Here is a 6,000-nt window from a genome sequence, read left to right on the forward strand (position 1 = left end):
AGTTGCCACATTAACTAACAGACTAGCATCGTACTTTGACATATTTTCGTAAAATAAATGCGTAACTGCCCATTTTTTTGCTCTTTTATCAAATAATCGAGACCGTTTTACGTTCATATCTATAAAGAATTTGGAGATTTAAGCATTTATTCAAAATTAATTGTACCGGAAAAGCTCTTTTTACAAGTGTCAGTCGCCACATTAACTAACAGACTAGCATCGTACTTCGACATATTTTCGTAAAATAAATGCAAACTGCCTGTTTTTCTCTCTTTCATCAAAGAATAGAGACTGTTTTACGTTCATATCTATAAAGAACTCAGGGATTTAAGCATTTATTCACAAGAATTTTCAAAGGAAAAAGCTCTGTGTTTCCACTCGGTCAGCTTTGGCGGAGATAGGCCACCATGAATCGGCCCCGCGCCCCAATATGTTATGAAGTCTATGGCCTAACGACGCCAATGCTAATGAATATGTTTCCTTCCACCGTTTCCAAAAATAGTATGTTAACTTTAGATTCGTAATTCTTAATAGCTGTAAATCTGAGTGTAATGGATTTTGTTTATATTGTAGAATCTAAGATCTGCAGCTCATCTGTGACAACCGGAATAGAAAATTGATGGACGTTTATTATGTGGACATTATCGATTGAAAATGTGCAGCATTTGATCACTTCCGTTATTCATTTTCTGCCACTATGTACCGTAGCTGATTCAAAAACTTTTAGAATTACCGTAGCCTTTTCTCTTTTGTAAATATTTAAGCAGTATATCTCAATTATTAATGTGATTCAAAAGAAAAGGCCATGTCAAGGTATATTATTCATTGCACTGTGGCGATGTCTTCACAGGAAAATGAATCTTATCATGAGTGGAATTACTTTTCACCCTCATTCATTTAATCCTCATTGTGACCGCTACTGTCTGTGGGCACACATCATAAGCGTGTGAGAATCATGACTGAATTAGATCTAGTCTGGGCATCATCATCGTCATTGCCAACATCATTTTCCATCACTGTCTTCATTAATACATCTCTGCCTAAATGACATTGCTATCCCCTTTTCTGCACCCACAGTACCCCCACTTATGAGGCATTAAGCCGTTTAATACTATTTAACTTGCATGACTGATGGAGTGTGTTTTAATCACCTTGGTGGATGAAGTGTTATTTTCAGACTGGAATTCAATTACATATATATTGTTCAGTATTTTTTCCCTCCCATATTGACATAAATAGCATCATCACAATTTGTCTTGAAATAATTTTAAGGCCATATCACTCACCCCTATAATATAACAAAATAGTGTGAAATGTGAAACAACGTGTGAAACAAATTTGATGTCTTTCAACTCACACACCTCGTAAACAATTGAACAATTCTTTTTATTCCACAACACTCAAAGTAACACACCCTCACACGGCACCATTATAAACTCATCAATTGCTTGAGCTATGGAGATTAAATGAAACTTCACTTCCTCGCGTCCCTCCGGCTTGATTGTTTCCAAAGCTAAGTTGTGTCAAAAGCGATTCATGTCACGATTATGAACAGGTACGCAACGGGAATAGGACAGAAGAGGAAGCCAGAGCCTTGTAGCCACTCATGGGGATCAAATAGGAAATTAAAACAACTCCAAGTGGGCCAGCAGCCAGTTCCCAGTCCGCTGATATCACATACACTCTCACATGCATGCATAATTTCCATATACACCTCACACATACAAACTGAACTACTGAAGCGAACACTTATTGCAAGAGGCAGAGCATGTTAAACAAAGTGATGCAATCCCAGTGACACTTTCCTTATTGTGTCGCACTGCAGCCTTTCACCTGATAAAATGATCTTATGCTGTAATGCTTCCTTACAACGCGCGGGCTATAATTTTCTTTCCTGTCAAACATGGTTATGTGAGGAACATCATCACCTTTCAACAGCTGTTCAGTTGTTTCTATGCAATGACCTAGTCGAATTGAAAACACTGACTAGAAAAATTGCAACATAGGATTAATGGCCTGTGATGATAATTTGTTGAGAATAATCCTTATTATATACAAAAAAAGAATTAGCAACACCACCTGGACACGCTTCACTAAGTGTATTTTGTCCTCTAAAGTCCTATAAAAGTGTGATCAAAGCCAGGGTTTGTACTTTAATCTCGCGCCCCAAACCAAAAGACCCTCATGGCTAGCTGTATGACTCCCCTCTGTCAGCATCAGGATGGAGTCCAGAGGAAAGAAGCCAAACAAGGTCACTCAGGGTCGGGGACAATTTAAACTATCAAAATAAACTGCAGGCTCTGCAAATAAAGCATTTAATTCATAGGGTCATCAGCTGTACCTTTGCAAGATTTGAGTTGAGTTAAAAAAACAACAACAAAAAGCAACAATAAAAATCTAAAAGTAGTTAACCTTTTTGAACACGTACTCTTTCAATGTGACCAATCATGGAACGTGTTAAAATTAGGGTTGTCTAACGATTAAAAATTTTAATCGAGTTAATCACAGCTTAAACATTAATAAATCGTAATTAATCGCAATTCAAACCATCTCTAAAATATGCCTTATTCTTCTGTAAATTATTGTTGGAATAGAAAGACACAAGACAGATATATACATTCAACATACTGTACATAAGTACTGTATTTGTTTATTATAACAATAAATCAACAAGATGGCATTAACATTATTAATATTCTGTTAAAGGGATCCATGAATAGAAAGACTTGTAGTTCTTAAAAGATAAATGTTAGTAGGCCTACAAGTTATATACAGTATATATATATATATATATATATATATATATATATATATATACATTTTATATTAAAAGCACAATGCTCATGAATATATACAAAGAAAGAATGCAACTCACAAGCGATGCATGTACTGTATAAGACACAGTGTGATGAGACTGCGAGAACTGCCACTGAATACTGGATGCAGACGTTATCTGGTCTGTATAGCTCTGTCTATTGGGTTAGTTTTTTACATTTTTTTTATTGAACAATACAAAACATACAAATAACAATAATACAAAACAACTAGTTCACATAGAGTATAACCATCTCAACATATTTACATCATAAGACATACAAAAAAAAAGTAAATAAATAAAAACAATAATTCAAGAGGAAATTAATTAAACACTAAACAATTTTGCATGAGCTTCTATAGTAAACTTGCATTTATTATTTTGTATCATATTAAGTGATGTGAAATATGATTCAAATTCAACCCAAAAAAAAATCATAAAGTTCGGATTTACTTTTTGAATTTTTTTTTTATCTTTGGATTCAAATACAGTAATGATCGCTTTTCCTGTCAAGTCAATGTTTTGTTTAGTTTGACATAAAATATATTTCTGAAGATCCGTCCAAAACTTTACACTAATGGGGCCACCATAAAACAAATGAGTCACGCTTTCAGGTTCAGTCATACAAAATGTACATTTGTTGTCAATATCCTTAAAACGAGACAAGTACACGTTAGTCGGGTATGTACAGTGGGGAGAGCAAGTATTTGATACACTGCCAATGGGAAAACCTACTGCCAGGGAAAACCCATATTTGATACACTGCCAATGGGAAAACCCACTGCCAGGGAAAACCCATTGGCAGTGTATCAAATACTTGTTCTCCCCACTGTATTACAGTTTTTCTTGATTGCCAAAGCACAATTTCTTGATCTCTGAGCACAATGACCAGTTGCCTAAACACATTTATTAAATCAGGCCGCTAGTTGGCTTAACTATAAACACATTTCACCTCAATCTACAATTTCACACATTTCTAAACACAATTGCCATTCTCTAAACACATTCACAATTTGGCTAAACACTTTCGCACTTGCTAAAACACACTTTGTGCAATCATATGAACACATTCTCATTCACTAAACACATTTTGCTCACAAAATGCAAAATGGTAGACTCAAACATCAAAAGTTGAACACTATGAAAGCACGGGCGTCATTGCTTAAACACGGTAACTCAAAATTGAAGACACATGACTCTATCCACGTTGGCCTCTTGAGAATGGACAACGACTCAAAATTGATGCTCTCCTTGGATCCTTCAACAACCAGTGTCTCCTCACATTCCGGGAGAGCTACAGGATATCCTGACTGACTGTGAGCAGCAGAATCTGGTTCCAGCACAGCCTCCTACTATCTATGTCATCATCTGGGATAACATCGGCTTTCACCGCACCAACCAGATTAGAGAGTGGTTCAATATACACCAACAATTCCTCAACATATGTCTGCCACCCTACACACCTTTCCTCAACCTCATAGAGGAGTTCTTCTCATCATGGCGGTGGAAGGTGTGTGACCGGGAACCATATAGTAGAGAGAACCTTCTCAGGGCCATAGACCTGGCCTGTGATGATGTGGGGGATTGCTCAGGCTGGGTCCGGCATGCCAGAACTTTCTTCCCCCGCTGCCTGGCGACACAAAACATAGCCTGCAATGTGGACGAGGTCCTGTGGCCTGACCCCACCCGACGACGTGATGCGCAGGCCCCCGCACAGCCCCCCCCCGCAGTTACCATAGCACCTCTTTATTGTACATACAAGAATTTGTGACATGTATCCCCATGTATGCTTTTGTTCTCTTTTGAAATATTTGTTTTAGGAAAAGTACATTTGTACAGGTTGTCATCATTAAATGGGGTTCAATCCCCCTAAAAATAATTTGTGACTTACTATTGATTACTATACAGATGATGGGGTAGTTAGAACATCACACCCTGAACATTGTGTTTTCAATTTTTATTGAAGTGTGCGATAGATATCTAATAGTGTTTACATTTTTGCAAGCTGTGAGGACCATTTTGTTGTCAAAGTTTGGTGTTGGCCATAGGAGCAACAGTTTTGTGGTGAAAGTTTGGGTTTTGTGGTTGGAAGTTTGGATTTTGGAGTGAGAGTTTCATTTTGCAAAGAGAATGCGAGTTTTTGTGGAGCTAGCTTAAGAAAAGTGTTTTGTGCTTAGAGTTTAGAGAAAACGGAGGACATTTTCCTGAAATGTGTTCTGACATCCGAGAAAAACTGTATGTAAAATTTTCAAGTGCAATTCCCGTACTTTGTTGGAAACAAACAGTTTAAAAGGAACAAGCCACGCCTCCCTTCATTTTATATTATCAAACTGTGCATTCCAAAAGAATTTCCCATGAGGTACAATTCTCCTTTTACTATAGAATGATTCCCTTATATGTTTATTTGTACATTTCTTGCTTAAAAGATCTATATTATTTAAATAAAGGATCTCATTACTGGCTAGGTCATTCTGTCCTTTATACTCTTTCATTAGTTCTAATATTCCACTGGGAATGGAGTCAAACACAGAATGAAATTCTTTAACTTTAATGGGAAATCCCTTTTCTATTAGAAATTCTTCATAAGAAGGAAGCTGTCCATCACCTTTAAACAAATCTTTCAAGTATATAATATTTTTATCAATCCAATTTTGTATGAAGAGTGATTTGTTCCTTTTTGTTATATACTCATTATTCCAGATAATATATTTGTGTGGAGAAAAATTGTGAGAGTGACGTAACTTCCAAGACAACAAGGCTTGTTGATAAAACCTGACATTTTAACAGGAAGTTTCGAGACCTTGTAATTACATGACAACAGAAATCGAAGACCTCCAACCCTGTTAAAAATATTATTCGGGATGAAATACCAGATTGAATTAGGTGCTTTTAAACATTCTTTTGCACTGTCTATTGGTGTGAGTTCGCGTGGACATACAGTGGGGAGAACAAGTATTTGATACACTGCCGAAAACCCATTGGCAGTGTATCAAATACTTGTTCCCCCCACTGTATAATCACGTCAGCAGAGCGTGCTGAAACCCATAAAATCAGTCGCACTCAAGCGCCAATAGAGGGCGACAAAGCACCAAAAAACAAATGCAAGTAAGGGCCCAAGTACACCGCATGCGTGATCGTTGCGTTTCCGGTCCGACTCCGGTAAAAAATAGCGCCGGAGCCAATCC

The sequence above is a fragment of the Corythoichthys intestinalis genome, chromosome 19, assembly GCF_030265065.1.
Source record: "Corythoichthys intestinalis isolate RoL2023-P3 chromosome 19, ASM3026506v1, whole genome shotgun sequence".
Taxonomy (NCBI): domain Eukaryota; kingdom Metazoa; phylum Chordata; class Actinopteri; order Syngnathiformes; family Syngnathidae; genus Corythoichthys; species Corythoichthys intestinalis.